This window comes from Panthera tigris, chromosome D2, assembly GCF_018350195.1.
Source record: "Panthera tigris isolate Pti1 chromosome D2, P.tigris_Pti1_mat1.1, whole genome shotgun sequence".
NCBI classification, from domain to species: domain Eukaryota; kingdom Metazoa; phylum Chordata; class Mammalia; order Carnivora; family Felidae; genus Panthera; species Panthera tigris.
This window is the reverse complement of record NC_056670.1, coordinates 69693889-69712992: the sequence shown is the minus strand read 5'-3', so window position 1 is coordinate 69712992 and position 19104 is coordinate 69693889. Positions and strand designations below refer to the sequence as shown.

At 50.1% G+C, this 19104-nt stretch overlaps 1 long non-coding RNA gene across 2 annotated transcripts; it reads right to left on the bottom strand.

Annotated features, from left to right (window-relative positions):
- Nucleotides 1-14265: 14265 nt before the first annotated feature.
- On the bottom strand, nt 14266-17518 carry LOC107179900. 2 transcript variants are annotated; one of them, XR_001510622.2, is made up of 7 exons: nt 17496-17518; nt 16483-16609; nt 16109-16216; nt 15742-15782; nt 15341-15624; nt 14489-14631; nt 14266-14294 (listed from the first exon to the last, which is right to left on the bottom strand). It is a non-coding gene; the product is annotated as an uncharacterized LOC107179900 (long non-coding RNA). The 2 variants fall into 2 exon arrangements; XR_001510621.2 differs by lacking the exon at nt 17496-17518 and having other exon boundaries at nt 16483-16843.
- Nucleotides 17519-19104: the final 1586 nt, after the last annotated feature.

Sequence of the window (19104 nt, the reverse complement as noted above, 5' to 3'; positions counted from 1 at the left end):
CTGACGTGTAGTCTCCCCTTTATCTCAAGCAAAAATTGAGCAATTTTGCTCCCCGTGTAATCACTGCAGGCCTCCCACATATTGTCTATTTCCCCAAGGCTCTGTTATCACAACAGTGTGGAACTGAATACATTTCGACACATGGCCCTAAAGGAGAGAATTCTCTAAAAAAAATGTGTAGTCCTTTGAATTGAGGAAGACAAAAGGGTTAGCTTATCGTGTAATATGTCTGTATCTGGGGAGTTGGAACGGACCTCCCTGGGATCTCTGGGTTTTTTGTTTTTTTGTTTTTAAATTCAAACACAGAGCCTTTAGCCCTCATTCCCGTGTGGGTGTCTGATGCGATCGGGTCCAATCTATTCTGTCCGAGTTCTGGGTGACATTTTCTCAAGAGTTGGGTTCCATCCCACTGGAGAGAGCCCCTATCCTGCCTTGGGGGGGGGGGTGACTTGGGACTCTGGTTCTCCGTGGGCTGATTCTGCCACCCTAAGAAAAGACTTCTTCGTGGTGACCTTGCCAGAGACCCACTCTTTGATGTACTGGTTAGGGATTGTTTTTATACAGCAACCAGCGGGTCTGAACCAACCTGTTCCGTGTTTATTTGTATTTACGTAACAACAGTCTTCTTCTTCCCGCTGGGCCTTCAGCATGGGGTGGGGGGGTGCAGTATGGGGGGCAGGGGGCAGCCTAGAGGAGTACCTGTGAACAGCAGCTGGGACTCAAAACAGACCTGAGAGAGCCCCCACTCTGCCCACATATCCCCGCTGTGGGGCTTTGAGCCAGTCATTTACGCTCTCCGGGCCTCAGTTTCCTCATCTGTAAAGTAGGGAAAATATAGTTGCCACTTCATATCATTACTGAGATGTGCACATGAGAGCACAGAGGGAAGGTGCTTACTTAACTCAGTGGCCCCCATAGAGTAGATTTGCAGAGCACGCTGGCTTCGATATCACTAACGTCTTTTTGTGGGATGAAACTTGCTGAGCCCCCCAGACCCTCTGAGATGAAAGGGCCCCGTGTTCAGTGAGTCTAGTCTCCAGCCCAGGGAAGGAATGAACCCCTTCACGGAGGGGACCTTTATCTCACGTGTTCCTTCTCGGACAGGGGTCAGCAACCTTTTCCCGAAAGGACCAGATAACAGATATGTTAGTTTTTTTCTGACCGTGCATTTCTGTCGTGACTGCTGGGTCCTGCCGCCGTGTCACCGAAGTAGCCGCAGAGAATGTTTATGCCAGTGAGCGGGGCTGTGTTCCAATAAAACACTATTTACAAAACCGATCCCGGAGAAAGTGACGGGATACAGCCAGAGCATTGCACAACTCGAAGGAGCCCCTATGGAGACACGTCGGAAGCCAGCAGAGTGGCCTGGGCTGATGTGACACCACTGCCCTCAGAAAGTGTTCCCCCTGCTCCAGAATCATCAGAACTCTGTGGGGCATGGGGACTAAGGACGATTGCTCATTCATTAATTCCGCAGGTATTTATTGGGTGCCTACAGCATGCCTGTGCTGTATGGGACAAAGAAGATGGGTCAGGTGCCAGCCTCATGAAGTTACATTCTCATGATGAGCCTCACTCAGATTCACGTGGCTGGGCTTCCATTAAATTCAGAAAGGCTTCCCAGGGCGCCTGGGTGGCTCAGTCAGTTGAGCATCTGACTTGGTTTCGGCTCAGGTCATGATCTCCCGGTTTAGTGAGTTCGAGCCCCACGTCTGGCTCTGTGCTGGCCGTGTGGAGCCTGCTTGGGATTCTCTCTCTCTCTCTGTCCTTCCCCCGCTTGCATTGTCTCTGTCTCTCTCAATAAACTTAAAAATAAATCAATAAACTTAAAAAAAAATTTTTTTTTAATTCATAAACCCTTCCCTAACCAGAGAAGAGAAGACATCTTGCAGGGAAGTGCTCCTGTTGCTTCCCGTCATTCCCCGAGGCCCCTGCCTGATCCATTAACTTCCGGGGGGGGGGGAACCCTCCTTTGGGGGAAAGGGAGCTGGGGAGCTGCCTTGTTAACTTGGCAGGGGGCTGGGGTACCTTTCCCGGTGCTGCACCAAGTCTCCCCGGTATGTTCACGTCCACCGTAAACTCGTGGGTACTGCTCACCCCCTTTTTCCTACCTAGGAGATACTAGGGCGTCCACCACCCTGCTGTGTTTATGAAAGCAAACCAACATTTACGGAGCAGCTTCTGTGTTCCGGGTGCTTTTACACTCCTAAGCTCATATAGTCTTTATTACTGCCCCATGAGGTGATTTGACCCATTTTATCGTCAAAGAAAACCACGCTCAGAGAGGCTCAATGCATCGCCCAAGGTCACCCAGCTTGAGACAGAGCCAGGTTTGAAGCTCCTCCCACTCTACTGCGTGGACGCCCGGGGTCTTGGGATGTAGTTTTGCCAGGTCAATTTCCACGTTGTCTTCATACTGACTATTATATATTATTGGGGGTAGCAATGTGCCCAGTGGGTAGTAAGGAAACCCTGTCCTCCAGCATCAGCCACTATTGTTTGAGGCTGGGTTTCCTGGGAAACCCATACGGAGATGTTGGGATCTGTGGGCAGGAAGTTTATTGGGGAGTGCTTTTAGGATCACTACTCCTAGGGGAGTGAGGGGAGCGGGACAGGTAGAGGAAGAGGCTGGGTTGCAACGCAGTCACAACAGAGGCCCATCTCACGGAAAGTTCTAGAGCTGGGCTGGCCCTCTGTGTCGTCCTGCCATGAGCCATGGGGTAGGCCTTTGTACTGGGATCATCCCGTCACTGGATGTGGGCTATCCCCACGGAAGGAGTGTGAGTGTGGTCAAGGCAACTCTGGTGAAGGGAAATTCTCTGAGACGAACTCAGCGGAGAGCCTTCAGCAGCCAGTACCAGGCAGCTGAGGGAAAGAGGGCCCCATCTGTGGAGAGGGATCTGGTGGTGCACCACAGCACCCACCCCGACTACTAGCTGGAATTTGCTTAGCTGGAAAATCCGGCCCAGGAAACCTGAATGGTTCAGTCAAGTTTTGGATAAGCATCCCCAGTCCATCCTTGGTCTAATTCAAGATGGCTGGAGCCACATTCGTGGCCAGGCTGAATCAGGTCCGTGGGGGCAATTACAGATGTTTAATTGGAACAGTCAATATCAAGCAGCAAACCAGACTGCTATTATGGAAATCATAAATCCTGCACTGTTAATAAACCGAGCTTATTTATAGCTGAGTTCCCCGCTGGCCAAAGATAAAGGAAAACCCTGATCATTTGGCATGATTTTCATGACACTTAAGTCAGTTTTATAGGAAAAATAAAGGGTTTCCCCCCCCCCGGGGGGTCAATTCCGGTCAATTTCGATTTGAAAAACAAAACCTAAAAAACCTTACGGTCTGATGAGCCCAGGCTGCAGTGGGTAAACAGGATGGAGAATTCCCCTGACACACTTGCTGGCTGTCTCTTGCCAAAATGAACCCTGCTCTTTGGCCGTTGGTGGCTGTGGCTCCTGTGATCCGCGAAGTTTGTAAAGAGACAAGAACCATCCGTGCCGCACAGCTGTGTGACTTCCAAGTGCAACGCGCAGCCCGATATGAATTAAACACCTCCGGATCTTCACACAATAATTGATCTGCCCATTTGTAGTTCTTTCCTTTCTTTAATCTTTCCGTGGGGCTTCAATCTTCCCTCTCATATTTTAAATTTCCTCTGTTCGGTGGTTGTCTATGGCAGAGAGTGGGGTGTTTTTTTTTTTTTTTTCCTCCCCGATCTCTCCCATCCCATCAATCAGTTCTGCAGAAACACAAGTCTGTCCCTTGGATCTTCAGCCTCACAAAGAGCTATCACCTGGGCGATGTGATGCTTCTTGTTCTAAGTGCGGCTTTGATTTATTAAACATTTTTGAATGAAATTCTTGCATACGTTTTGCATGTTGGGAAGCCCTCCACCCCCACTCCAGCGTATAGAAAACCTGAAAGAGAGGTGGGGTCTGGAGATTTGGGTGTCCCTTTCTGTCTAGACTCGTCGCCTTTCTGAGTACAGCGTGCTATTTCCAAAAGCCTTTTTCCTCTTGCGGGAGGCAGACCTCTGAGCGCCCACCCCTCTTAAATGTACTTCTAGACAGGGCCTGACATTGACATCTTTCCTAAGTGCATTTGCTTGCTAGCCCTGTGTTGTGCTGGCAAGAGCCTGGGTTGGCATCAGAGCTAGTGGCCAAGCTATTTGCTTGCCGTGTGATCTTGAGCAAATTAAAAAAAAATTTTTTTAATGTTTATTTTATTTATTTTTTTTTTTGAGAGAGAGAGAGAGAGCAGGGGAGGGACAGAGAGAGACGGAGACGCAGAATCCAAAGCAGGCTCCAGGCTCCGAGCTGTCAGCACAGAGCCCGACGCGGGGCTCGAACTCACGGACCGCGAGATCATGACCTGAGCCGAAGTCAAATGATTAACTGACTGAGCCACCCAGATGCCCCAATGAAGCAAATTTCTTCATCTCCCCGAGCCTATCTTAAATAATTTGGGGGTAAATTATCTGTGATGATATATGGGAAGGCGTTAGACATGGAAACAACACACATGCATGCACACACAGAAGCGTGTGATTTATCTCCCCTGATCGTGTATTCTTTCATTTGTTTTGGAAGAACCCATTAAGTGCCGTTACTATGGCATTCGTACGTGCACAGGGACGTCTATCTCTGCCAAAGGAAAGCCAACTAGGCAAATCGGTAGCTATAAAACCAGGTGCTCGCTGAGGCCAACTCTGAGCCGTACCGGATGCATAGACATCGGAGGAAGGCATATTAGAAGAATGACAGGTGCCACGTGGGTCCCATTGGTCATTGCAGGATAACTCAGCTACCACTCCACTTACCCACACACTCCAACCTCCCCCCATTCAGGAAAACCAGTTGCCACATTGGTAATTATTATCTGCCACCAACACGAATTTCTTGTCTTTCCGAGGGTAGAGATTGGAGGACGGATCACACCCACAGTCTCTACTTTCAAGGCCCTCGCTCCCCACCTGGGGAAGCATCCCTTAATTTCTCTATGACTCAGTTTCCTCATTCGGGACATGAGGGCAGTAGTAACAGGTACCTCATGGGGTTGCTATTACCATTAAGGGGGTTGTGCTGGGTAAAGTTCAAAATGCTTGATATCGTTTCAGGATGTAGTGAATGCTCTACAAGCATTTGTTAAATGACCCGCGCTCCGGGACTATCTACGGTAGGGGCTTCAAATATTACTAGCCAAAGCTGCACCAAGGGCCCTATTAAATTAGTATAACGGAGGTTAAAAAAAATAAATTTTGTGGGTGAAATGAGCAACATTTAAGATAGCAGGTAGACCGAATGACCGAGCAGGCTTCGTGGCCTGGCATACACAAAATAAAAGGATCTGGTGAAGCCGGCTGCCCAACCCTACACAGAAAACTTCTAGGTCTAGATATCCTTTTGGTCTTGCCTCTGATTCCTGGTCCAACCCAAAGGCCAGCTGATCCACAATTGCAAAGTGACTCTTCCCTGCAAAGTGGTGTCAGAGTGCCGGCAGAAGCGGAGTTGCGACTCATAAGGACCCACACGTGGGTGATTTTATGCCTCTTTGTTACATGTGGCAGAACCGCTTTCATGATAATGCCACCAGGTAGCCGGTTGGGAGGGGAAGCCATGTAGCTCCCATCCCCCTCTAATTAGCAGAAATTCCTTTTGTTTCCCCCAAAGCCTGACAGCTGTGGGATGGACAGCTTGGCTTAGATCAGTTCACAGCACAGAAAGTGTTTAGAACAGCTCCTGCCGCGTAGCACAGACCTCAGATGTTAAGCCGTCACTACTGCCCTGTGACACAGAAACTGGCCAAGTGTTAGATCGCGTGGAACAGACGACAGGAGCGGTAGAATTTGAGAAGAGGAAGCCTGGACCCTGTGGCCAGAAGCTAAGTGGGGTCCAGCTCTAGCGCCCTCTGGCGTCAACGTGGTCCCTCCGGGCAAATCAGCAACTTTTCCGGAGCTTCAGTTTTTTTCCACCGTAGAATGTAGTTCATTCTGCCAATTTTGCCAACGTGGTGACGGAGGGCTGGAATGCTTCATAATCACAATGACCTCCCAGATATGAGACTCGGTTCTTCCCTCGCCCCCGCTCGTCTCCCCTCTTCCCGGAACTGTAGAGTATTGATCTGGGTGCTGTCACTGTGCCTTGCACCCCACAGCCACTTCTGCAACTGTACCGTCCGAGCTTATCAGTTGGCCTGGAGACAGGTGATTTTTGTCTCGAAGAACCTCCTTTCGCCAGAGTCCACTTTCTCTCCTCTGACCTGCTGGGGTCTGGGGCGTGTGCTTCTCCCGCGTCCAAGCTCCCCGCAGCCCCTCCCCCAGCCCCAGGCAGGGGGGAGGTGCAAAGGAGGCAGGTGAGGTGTCCGTCTGAGTGTTTGCCTTCCAGATGTCTTTCTTGTCTGCCCTCTCAGCCGCTGTGGCAGCAGCACCGCCACAGTGTGGCCCGTGTCCCCAGCATCGCCACCTGGACCTTCGCGGTAACCTCCGGCTTCTAAGCCCTACCCTGAAACCCCACCTCGACCGTGCCAGACAAGCCGTCTCCTAAAATGTCAATCTGGTTGTGTCACTGATCTGCTTAAAACTCATCAGAGGTGCCTCATTGCCTACAGGACAAAGTCCAGATTGATTAGCTTGACATAGAAGCTCTGGCCCCTGGACACTTTACGTGCCCCTCCCCGGCTTTGTTCCCACCTCTCCTGACCTCCATCCTCAACACTCACCCAAAGCTCCAGTCACATGCCTGCCTGATGCCTTCATTTACCTCCACTTCTGGTTCCCCGGGCCAGAAACATCTTCTCCCACCTCTGGCTTTTGGAGAACTCCATCCTTTTCTCTTTCAAGACTCAGCTCGAATTCTGGGTGACCTTTTTCTCCCTCTAGAAGTTGGAGTCTTCTATCTACCCTGAAGACTCCTGTGGCATTGTGTGCATTTACGACCTTAATACCTTGATGTGTCACACCTGGTGGGGACACTTTGGGGCTGAGACTGTGATTCTCTTACCTCTGGGCATTCAGCACATGACGCACGATACGTGCTCACTAATTGCCGAATGAAATGGATGTCTATGTGTCACCTTGGGAGTGTGGGAGATCGCAGGCATTGCAGAAGGGGGGAAGGAAGGAGAAGAGGGATGAGGGCAGGCCTAGACACAAGCAGTGGCGCCCTCTGGAGACCATAGGTCCCCAAATCTAGTCTGAGCCTACTCAGATGTTATCCTTGACCTCTATCCTTGCAGCCAAGGAGATAGAAGCGGCCCTAGCAGCAAATACATAAGGGAGCGTTTGTCAGGGGGCTCACGGGAATTGCTTCTTTCAGAAACAGGCGCCCTTCCCTGTCAAGACTCGTGTTCCTGCCACTTCTGGCTTCAGCTGACCCCTCCCACGGGCTCCCATGAAGACCTTTGCTGTGAGCCTATCTTGTGCGTTGGTGTCCACACGTAGGAATGGTGGAGTTAGGGTGTTCAGGGTTTGGATCAGAGAAATGCACATATTGTAAGGCAAGATTATTAATGTACTTTATAGAACATTCTAAGGGTTCTTTTTACATTTTTTTTATTAAAAATTTTTTTTTCCTTCCCCTCCCCCAAGGTCTTCTGTTAAGTTTCTCAGGATCCACATAAGAGTGAAAACGTATGGTATCTGTCTTTCTCTGTGTGACTTATTTCACTTAGCATCACACTCTCCAGTTCCATCCACGTTGCTACAAAAGGCCGTATTTCATTCTTTCTCATTGCCACGTAGTATTCCATTGCGTATATGAACCACAGCTTCTTTATCCATTCATCAGTTGATGGACATTTGCGCTCTTTCCATCATTTGGCTATTGTTGAGAGTGCTGCTATAAACATTGGGGTACAAGTGCCCCTATGCATCAGCACTCCTATATCCCTTGGGTAAATTCGTAGCGGTGCTATTGCTGGGTCATAGGGTAGATCTATTTTTAATTTTTTGAGGAACCTCCACACTGTTTTCCAGAGAGGCTGCACCAGTTTGCATTCCCACCAACAGTGCAAGAGGGTTCCCGTTTCTCCACATCCTCGCCAGCATCTATAGTCGCCTGATTTGTTCATTTTAGCCACTCTGACTGGCGTGAGGTGGTAAAAAAAAAAAAAAAAAAAAAGAGTTAGAGAGGGAGGGAGCCAAAACATAAGAGACTCTTAAAAACTGAGAACAAACTGAGGGTTGGTGGGGGGTGGGAGGGAGGGGTGGGTGGGTGATGGGTATTGAGGAGGGCACCTGTTGGGATGAGCACTGGGTGTTGTATGGAAACCAGTCTGACAATAAATTTCATATTAAAAAAAAAAAGAACTCTAATGAGAGATATGAGAACAATCTTCCAAAAAAAATTTTTTTTAATGTTTATTTATTTTTGAGAGAGAGAGAGAGAGAGAGAGAGAGAGACAGAGCATGAGTGGGGGGAGGGGCAGAGAGAAAGGGAGACACAGAATCCGAAGCAGGCTCCAGGCTCTGAGCCATCAGCACAGAGCCTGACGCGGGGCTCGAACTCACGAACCGCGAGATCATGACCTGAGCTGAAGTCAGATGCCCAACCGACTGAGCCATCCAGGTACCCCTGTAACAGCTTAATGGTTCTTTTATGAGGCTGGCACTCTTCATTTGACTCCTCCCCTTGCTCATGTGTACCCAAGGAAATCACAATAAAACCGTTATACATCTGAATGCATTTCTAGAAAAAAAAAATCTGTATTTTCTTAAAGCCAAGCACATTTTGTGATTGGATTTGGGACTTTGTGATCGCATTGAGGCCAGCAGACCGCAGAGGTCTTCAGATCCCTTTCTAGATAGACTTTCTTCCAGCCTTTCTCGTGAAATCGGTTCTTTGAGATGTTCTTCCCAGAGGTGTCTTTCCAGCATCTACACCGGAGATGGCACCCGCCCCAGAGGGACACACACAGAGAGCCGTCAGAAGTTTCCAAGATTTTAAAGAATCACGGATTCACCAGTGATACGTATTTGGATCGACTAGTCAATTCCTTGGTTTACATGGAGGTACAATTCCTTGCTTTCGCTCTCACAGTGCTGGAGCTGGCCCGTACTGTTCGTGATGGCAATATCTCTTCTCCTAGTCTACGTTTGGTAGCTTGAAATCCACCACGTGGCAATATTTATATTACGGAAATTGGCAAATGCTGCAGCGTGGGGCTCCCCACCCCAGAGATCTAGCTGTTAAGTGCTCACCTACACACAACTGTACCCGATGGAGAAGAGAGACAGAGAGATCGAGTGACTTGCTCAATGTTGCACAGCTCGGTAGCTTAGAAGTGATTGAACAGGACTTTTAACTAATTTATTTATTTCTCCATGGTTATTTATTTTTGAGGGAGAGAAAGAGAGTGAGGGCACGCGATGGGGGAGGGGCAGAGAGAGAGAGAGGATCCCGAGCGGGCTTTGCGCTTGACAGCAGAAAGCCTGATGCAGGGCTTGAACCCACGGATTGCGAGATCATGACCTGAGCCAAAGTCAGACGTCTAACCGACTGAGCCACCCAGGCGCCCCTCAAACAGGACTTTTTAGAAGATGTAAAACTTGAACTGGGTTTCTAAGGGAATGTGAATAGAATAGAATAGAATAGAATAGAATAGAATAGAATAGAATAACGGCCCCCAAAGATACCCAAGCCCAAATTCCCTGGAACCTGGAACCCTTTAATATGGCAAAAGGGACTTTGCAGATGTGAGTAAGGGCATGGACCTTGAAATTGAAAGATCATCTCGGGTTATCTGGGTGGGCCCAATTTCTTAAAGAAATGAGTCCTTAAAAGCAGAGAACTTCTCCTGGCTGGGTCAAAGGAGGAGACAGAAGAAAAAGAAGGAGAGATTCCAAGTGTGAGAGAGACCAGACTTTGAGCATGAGGGAAGAGGGCCATGTGCCAAGAATGTGGGTGGCCTTTAGCAGCTGAGAAATGACTGGGAGAGGTTAATCAGCCTGCCATCCATCCAACTACTAATCAGAAATGTAACCAGAATGTGGACCAAGGCGGTCAGGCCCTAGAGCCCTTGCTCACCAAGACAAGTGCCTTCCAGCCTCGCTGTAATCAGCTGCCCCTGACCCACCAGGCCCCTCGGGCTGATACAGCCCACGCTGGGCCCTCGCAAGGGACTCTTCCCCCTACAAGCTCCAAGGAGGGAAACATGGCCTCAAAATGCTGTAGCAGTTCAAGGTTTGATGGACACCACTAGCCGGAGAAAGGTTCTTTGGCTTTGATGGGAGGCAAGATCCCATCCACGCAGTTCCGGGAGATGGCTTTGCTCTGAACAGATAACTCAGTATAAAGGACAGGAAAAAGTAGAGGGGTGGAGGGAAGGGAGAGGAAGAGAGAGGGGGCGGGGTGAGAAGAGAGAGTCAGGATTTCACAGAGCCCAGCCCCAACCAGACACTCTCTGATGACCAGGGGAAAGGCTTTGAAAGTGGAAGGGCTGGGCCTCAAACTCAGTCCCTGAAAGTGGGGGTGGATCTCTGCAGAAATCACATGGGGACCCCTGCTGTGGAGCCAGGGAGACCGGGAAAGAGTTCAGGTGATAAAAAAAAAAAAATGTTAATAGAGGACTGAAATGCATGTGGCTGTAATTCCAGTCTTCAGGTTCCCGGTCTGAAATCCCGAGAAGAATGCCATCACTCTGCTGTTTCTCTCCCCAGCCGGACTCCACTCCCCGGGGTGACGACACTCTAGGCCTCTGCACCTTTTGTTGTTTGTGATGTTAAACGTGGCCAAGCAGGCACTTTGGTTTCAACGGCTTTTCTGTTAAACACGTTCCTTTCTCCCAGATCCCTGAACCACTTGGTGGCCACAAATGATACCATCCGGAAAGAAGATGGACCCCTTTCCCCAAGAAAGATGGGGTGTCAATGACTCTACCTAGGACAGAGGAACCCCCATGTTTTCAGCCCATTCTCCAGAAAGGACATGTTAAAGCACAAAAATGGAATCATGTCTCTTTCCTGCTAAAATCTTTGAGTGCCTTTCTACTGTACTTAGACTAATATCCAAATTCCTTACTTGGTCAACCAGGCCTGAGAAGTCTGGCCCTTGCCTTCTGGCAACCTCACTTTGGACCATTCTCCTCCTTGCCAGCCAAGCTGCAGCTGAAGAGCCTCCTCTCAGTGCCTTAAAGACACGTTCTTCCCCAGCACTGCCACAGGGCCTTTGCACATTCACTTTCCTTTTTTTGAGCCTTCCTTCAGGCCTCTCTTTGCATGCCTGGCTCCTTTGTCTTCTGTGGTCTCAGTTTAAATGCCTAGTGGCATTTCTTTTCCGAGAAGGGAAGGTCTATTATTTTCTATCTTGACCTCCTTTAGGGAATTTCCACAATATGTAGTTCATTTCTTTGTTGGCTGTCCCTTTCAAAGGCCACTCAAACCCTTTCTCAGAGTTCAGGGACCTTTTCTGTCCTGTACATGCCTGTGTTCTCAGCATCTAAGCACAGGCTTGTTGTTCAGTGAATATCTGATGAATCCATGAGCGGCTGAAGAAGGACAGGAAGCAGGAACACAGGTGGGAACCGCTGCAAGAGGAGTGGTCATTGTTCCTGGGGGTAAATGTTTCTGAGGGTGACTGTTCCTGGGGGTGACTGTTCCTGGGAGTGACTGTTCCTGGGAGTGACTGTTCCTTGCGGTAACTGTTCCTGGAGGTAAATGTTCCTGGGGGTGACTGTTCCTGGGAGTGACTGTTCCTGGGAGTGACTGTTCCTGGGAGTGACTGTTCCTTGGGGTAACTGTTGCTGGAGGTAAATGTTTCTGAGAGTGACTGTTCCTGGGGGTGACTGTTCCTGGGGTTGACTGTTCCTGGGAGTGACTGTTCCTGGGGGTGACTGTTCCTGGGAGTGACTGTTCCTGGGGGTGACTGTTCCTGGGAGTGACTGTTCCTTGGAGTGACTGTTCCTGGAGGTAAATGTTTCTGAGGGTGACTGTTCCTGGGGGTGACTGTTCCTGGGAGTGACTGTTCCTTGGGGTAACTGTTCCTGGAGGTAAATGTTTCTGAGGGTGACTATTCCTGGGGGTGACTGTTCCTGGGGGTGACTGTTCCTGGGAGTGACTGTTCCTGGGAGTGACTGCTCCTGGGAGTGACTGTTCCTTGCGGTAACTGTTCCTGGAGGTAAATGTTTCTGGGGTTGACTGTTCCTGGGAGTGACTGTTCCTGGGAGTGACTGCTCCTGGGAGTGACTGTTCCTGGGGGTGACTGTTCCTGGGAGTGACTGTTCCTTGTGGTAACTGTTCCTGGAGGTAAATGTTCCTGGGGGTGACTGTTCCTGGGGGTGACTGTTCCTGGGAGTGACTGTTCCTGGGAGTGACTGTTCCTGGGAGTGACTGTTCCTTGGGGTAACTGTTGCTGGAGGTAAATGTTTCTGAGGGTGACTGTTCCTGGGGGTGACTGTTCCTGGGGGTGACTGCTCCTGGGAGTGACTGATCCTGGGGGTGACTGTTCCTGGGAGTGACTGTTCCTTGCGGTAACTGTTCCTGGAGGTAAATGTTCCTGGGGGTGACTGTTCCTGGGGGTGACTGTTCCTGGGAGTGACTGTTCCTGGGAGTGACTGCTCCTGGGAGTGACTGTTCCTTGCGGTAACTGTTCCTGGAGGTAAATGTTTCTGGGGTTGACTGTTCCTGGGAGTGACTGTTCCTGGGAGTGACTGCTCCTGGGAGTGACTGTTCCTGGGGGTGACTGTTCCTGGGAGTGACTGTTCCTTGTGGTAACTGTTCCTGGAGGTAAATGTTCCTGGGGGTGACTGTTCCTGGGGGTGACTGTTCCTGGGAGTGACTGTTCCTGGGAGTGACTGTTCCTGGGAGTGACTGTTCCTTGGGGTAACTGTTGCTGGAGGTAAATGTTTCTGAGGGTGACTGTTCCTGGGGGTGATTGTTCCTGGGAGTGACTGTTCCTGGGGGTGACTGTTCCTGGGAGTGACTGTTCCTTGGAGTGACTGTTCCTGGAGGTAAATGTTTCTGAGGGTGACTGTTCCTGGGGGTGACTGTTCCTGGGAGTGACTGTTCCTTGGGGTAACTGTTCCTGGAGGTAAATGTTTCTGAGGGTGACTATTCCTGGGGGTGACTGTTCCTGGGGGTGACTGTTCCTAGGAGTGACTGTTCCTGGGGGTGACTGTTCCTTGGGGTAACTGTTCCTGGAGGTAAATGTTTCTGAGTGTGACTGTTCCTGGGGGTGACTGTTCCTGGGGGAGACTGTTCCTGGGAGTGACTGTTCCTGGGGGTAAATCTTTCCGAGTGTGACTATTCCTGGGGGTGACTGCTCCTGGAGTGGGTAAGAAAAAACCAGGAGCTGACCGGTGGAGAGGGAAGATTGTGGGGGGTAAGGGGCCCTGCAGGCAAGAAGCAACAGCCTGTGCTGATTTGCTTCTAGGGTTTTCTGCTTCCGGTCTTTCTCTTGGCCTTTGACTGCCCCCCTGGCAGATGTGCAAAATCACGGTGAACCTTGATCCCTTCGCTTTGTCTGGGCCAGGGCTGGGGACGCCAGCTCTTCATCTATTTCATTCTCTCCTTTTTGCTTATCTACGGGACAGCAACGGAACTGTGTGTGCTTGATTCTACCCATCCAAGGTTTTTCAACTATTTTGAGATTGTGTAGATGACTCCACGGTAACAGAAATGATGTAACGCAGGAAAGAAAGACACGACAGTCCACACATCCATAAACGTGTGTGTATGTGAATAGCATATATCGTAAAGTCACACGGATGCATACATTATGTAGACAGAGGTGACCAACAGAGGAAGTCAGTCTGTGCTTTAGTTCTATTAGGAAGAAGGAAGAATGAGAGGTGGGTGAGCTTGAGAGACCTAAATCCTCATCTACCCAAGTAGATGCTTGAGAGACAAAGGGCACCACCGACAAAGCAAGAAGTGTAGTAGAAGCAGAATATTTGCAGACGTGGAGGAAATCACCAGAAGAAATAAAAATAGAGGCATTTTAAAAATTAAGAAGGTGCCTCTGGGCTTGACAGAGGAGGGTTGTTTTTCGTTAAACACCACTGAATGCTATTATTTTTAAAAATCATGAGTGCATATGACTTTGATATAATTGAAAAAAATTTTAGTGTGCATTTCAGCGGTGTTGATAAATGCTTTAAAATATTTTATATTTCCGGGGCGCCTGGGTGGCTCAGTCGTTGAGCGTCCGACTTCAGCTCAGGTCATGATCTTGCGGTTTGTGAGTTCAAGCCCCGAGTCGGGCTCTGTGCTGACAGTTCAGAGCCTGGAGCCTGCTTCGGATTCTGTGTCTCGCTCTCTCTCTGCCCCTCCCCTGCTCACGCTCTGTCTCTCCCTGTCTCAAAAATAAATAAAACATTTAAAATAATTTTAAAAATAAAATATTTTATATTTCCTAAAATATTCCTTCATTTTATTTTTCCCCCAAAGGTGAAGACAGGAAAAATTGCAGCAGGGAAAAGGAATGTGAGGGGTGCCACATAGGACCTGGGAAACAAGGTAAGACTGTGTAACTCTCCATCATTGTACCTCTCTCCAGATTCCCCAGGCAAGCTGCATGGACCGATGCATCTTCTAGCAGGTTCTCCCCATCCTGCCCATATGCTGTGCTCCCCGGAACATCTCAGGTCCTGGAAAGGCGTGCAGACCCAACACCCTTCCTCACCATGGGACTGTGGGTGGAGAAAGATAGTTAGAAGCCCAAGTGACCCTGAACTGAGTCAGTAAGCACTTGAAAACTGACATGCCCCTGAGGTCCCCACGTCCTTTTCCGGGGGGGTGTCCCTCCTTGTGTTCACAGAGCCTGGAGGAATGAGGACAGGGAGCTGGCAGCCTCTTGGGGGTCAGCTTCCCCATGTGGCCTTTGAAGTGGTGCATCCAGTTGTCACTTTCCTGCAGACCCACCAAGACCTGCAGACCTCACCCCCCTTTCCTGGTGTCCCTGCTGGGCTCCTGGATTGGTCTGAAATCTCCTGGCATTCTCCACAGCCTTCGACAGAAGCACACAGGAAAACTGCCATTTTTCTTTCAGCCAGGAGCCATCTCACGCCCTTCTATTACTCTCTTCCTCTTCTTTCTTGATTTTTAACACAACTGGGCCAGCCACTCCCATGGCCCTTGAAGGCCCTCTCCCTGCCAGCTCCACTCTGCAGGGTCTTGCTTTGTGCTGGGTTTGTCACATCCCCGCCCCTGCCGGCTGGGGCTTGCGGGGTCCTACCTACAGATCTTGTAGTTCAGTCTTCATAGGTATGATTACAAGCTCATATGACTTATTTTAAGTCCCCAGCACCTCCAAAGGAGCCCAGTCCTCTTGGAGGCTCTCAGCTCTCTTGGATGACCCACCAACTCCAGGTAGGCCATGTTGATTGTGTTGGGACTCACCTTCAGATCCCATGTCCCATTAGCCTCTCTGATGGCAGTCTTCAGCCTTCAGGCCTAGACTTGGCCTCCTTTGGAACCAATGCCTACCTCTGCCGAACAAGGCTGCGGTCTTAGACTTGGAAACCAGGTTTGTCACCAGAAAGGGGTCAGCTTTCTCGTGTGCGTGTTAAGGTCCTTTGCAAGTGGACTGGGAGCAAAGCTGGCCTGTCCTGCCCCGCAGTCTTTGAAGAGCCCAACACTCGTGCTGTCAGTGGTGTGAAAACGGGCAGTTGGTGATCCCCAGGCTGAGAAGGAAAGATGGGTTGGTGGTTTGACAGATCACGTGAGCATCATCCATGCGGCCACTGCTCCTGGGCCCCTCCGTCTCCTGCTTCCCTGGGCTGTCCCAAGGAAACTCTCACCCTCTATTTGCCCTCCGTGGGCTTGTCTTTCTGTCCTTTGGCTGCAGGGAAGGACACAATCCTCGTTTCCACAAACAGCTCAATGCGGGGGCTTTGCGGAGGGGCTTTCTCTTATCTGGGCTCTCCTTTCTCAGAACGATGCTCAGGGCTGCTTTCAGTTTGGGGATTAAGCCAACCAAAGTACAGAATCCACTTCTCTGCATGGAGAATGCTCTCCAGTCTGTTGTTTATCTGTCTTCCTCCCAACACCCTCCCTGCTTCGCCCTAATCTTTGGAGCTTAAAAAGGCTTACAATGCTTCTTAGGCACGGAATAGTTCTTATAAGGCAACTATTGATGAGCCAGACAGAAATGACTTCAAAACTTACTGTGTGAACTTTCCTCCGTGACCGCATTGCTGGACGTCAAGTGAAAGGGGGAAGAAGAGGGTCCTCTTGTTGTCCTATATTATCAGCTGTTTTCCTCCCGCAGGAAGGCTGGCCATGAGGATGTTCAAATGTGGAAACTTGAACCTGCCCAATGCAGCCCCCTTCTTTCTCCCTTTACCCACTCAGCTACAATGGTAACGACTGGTATGACAGACTCACCCCGGCACAGACCAAACCCTGGGCACTCTGACCATACCCCGAGAGGAGAAGCTGTTCCTTTCCCATCACCCAACGCTTCTCATTCCATCAGTTACAGCAAAATGGCATGAATAGTCTCCCCTTGTCTGGCGGTTCACTTTTCTGCGGTTTGTCACCTGTGGTCAACGCTGGTCCAGCAGGGAAGGATCCTCCTCCTGACGGATCATTAGAAGGTCGAGAGTAGCCTCCCGCTACGTCGCGGTGCCTGGGCCATTCACTTCACGGAGTCTCATCCTGTAGGCACTTTATCATCTCACATCATCGTGAGAAGAAGGGTGAGGACAGGCGACACGGTATTTCGAGAGAGAAAGAGAGGAGACCACGTTCACACAACGTCTATTACAGCATACTGTTATAATTCTATTTTATTACCAATGGCGTTCATCACTTACTGTGCCTAGTTTATGATAAATTTCATCATAGGTATGTATGTATGTATGTATGTATGATCTGTGGCTCAGGCATCCACTGGGGGCCTTAAACCTTATCCCCTGTGAATAAGGGGGCTGCTGTATTAGAATAGAATCATAACATTCAAGTTGCCCCCTTGCTGTTTGCAAACTGCTTTGATATGCATTGTTTCACTTTCTGCTGACCACAACACAAAGAAATAAGTGCCGTGATCCCCCCCTTGCCAGATGAAGAGACCGAGGCTCAGAGCCGGGAAAGGACTTACCCGAAGATCTCAGGAGCCCCGTGACTCCATCCCAACTCAAATCGACTGGAGACTCCACGCAAGAGGATGGGAAAGAGAAGGACCCCGAAGAAGGTATCTCCGGGTGGAAATGAACCCGCAAAGAACAATTTACCTTCGTGACTTAGGGAATGAGAATCCAGCGACCTTAAAACCTACCACCCAGGGTATGTTAGAGCTGACCCTGAACATGAGAAGCAGGGTGGGAGTTAAGGGCAGAATGCTGAGTATCCTTGAGGGAAGTAGAGGCTAGGAGTCTCTCCCCTCACTCTGTATCTTTAGACAGGCTGGGCCAAGGGAGGAAAGACAACTTATGAAACGCTAACTTGCCTTAGCAGCCCCCATCAGTGCTGATTGCAGAGGGAAACTGGAGGCCCAAGTTTTGAGGTTAGAAATCTTGGCTGCTGACATTCAACTTTCGGATGTACTACTCACATTGTGGAGAAGCAGTAAACGCCCGACGCTTTCTTCAAAATGTTTGTGTTTCCTCCCGGTGCAGAAGAACAAAACAGGCATGACGTGAAAAGAAGGAACGTAGTACTAAGAAGGGAGCCTAAGAGGCACGAATGGAAATCTGTGCATATTTGTGCTGAGTTCTGGGAGGAGCGAGGCCCCCGGCTGTCTTGTCTAAATCATCCGAGGAGCACACGATATCTACTCGGGGACTCCTGGAATACCCAGTGGTGTCCTAATGAAATAATAATGGGGAATATCCTCTTCCCCTGGCATTTCTACAGGGAGGACTTACCATTACCCCAGACAGGGATTAGGCCTAATAAATTACACTTCAGGATGTAGGACGCACACAAAACGTCAGGGCTGCGTACACATACGGATGGCCCCGAGCACAGAAGATTCATCATCCCGAGGTTAGACACACAGCAGGCGCCAAGGAGCAGGAAGTGTCCTGGAATGTGTCCCAATTAGGTGGTTCTTGGAGCGGAGAAGGAAATACCAACAGTAGTGCTGAGATGTTTGCTATGGGGGCGTCCGGGGCTCCAGGGACTTGGATATGGCGTCTGTGAGCCCCTGTCATCCTCCTAAGAGCACACTGCCCATGCTGGGGTCTGTACCTACCTTCCTCAGCCTTGGCACCGTTGACATTTTAGGTCAGAGACTTCTTTGCCGGTGGGGAGGGAGGCTGTCCTGTGCGCCTGGGGGTGTTTAACGTTATCACCGTCTCTACCCGCTAGATGCCAGCAGCACACGGCTCCCCACCACGCACCATTGGTGATGACCGCACATGTCCCTGGACTTGGCCAGATGTCCCCAGGGTGGGGCAAAATCGTCCTCGGTTGAGAACCACTGGTCTCTACCAGGGAAGACCAAGAATGATTTCGTTTCTCTGTTAGCCTACCACAGGCCCCAGTGGCTTCTGGTCTCATTCGCAGTCAACCAAACACCCCCAGGCTCCTTCACGGTCCACTGGTTCGGCCTCACCTGACCTTGCCGGCCCCACGCCAGCCTCTCGAGCAGCTTGCTCTTCTCTATGTGCCGCCAGCATGCCCCTTGTTGGTGTTGGGATGCCTGCTGGTCACTCTGCCTGGGGTGCCCTTCGAACCTCTCCCTCCCGAGTCTCCGCGTGGCTCCTTTCCTCATTTTTTCAGGTCTCCGCTCAAATGTCACGTGGAGACACCTTCCCCCCAGCTATTCAGCTTGAAGAGTACCCAACTTCCGTCATGCTCTGTTATTCCTTATTTATACTTACCCTTCTTCTTATCCTATGGGGACTTATTCTCCCCATGGCTCTATTCACTGTTGGCCATTCTGTATCTGTTGCCCATTGTCCTCCCCAGAACACACGCCCCTTGAGGACAGGAACGTTGTCTTCTCGGTCACTTACCATAGTCCCAGCTTCTCCAGAAGGACCTGGCCATCACAGGTGCTCAGAAACCTGCTGCTTACATTGGGACAGAGGCCCGTACTGGTTATCGGTGTGAATTACTCAGGGCCCACATAAGGTTAAAGAGGACTGTGAGCGACGATTAGTGAATTCTCGCCTGATGTCCTTTCTTATAGGTGTGGGGTGGGGATAAAATAAAAA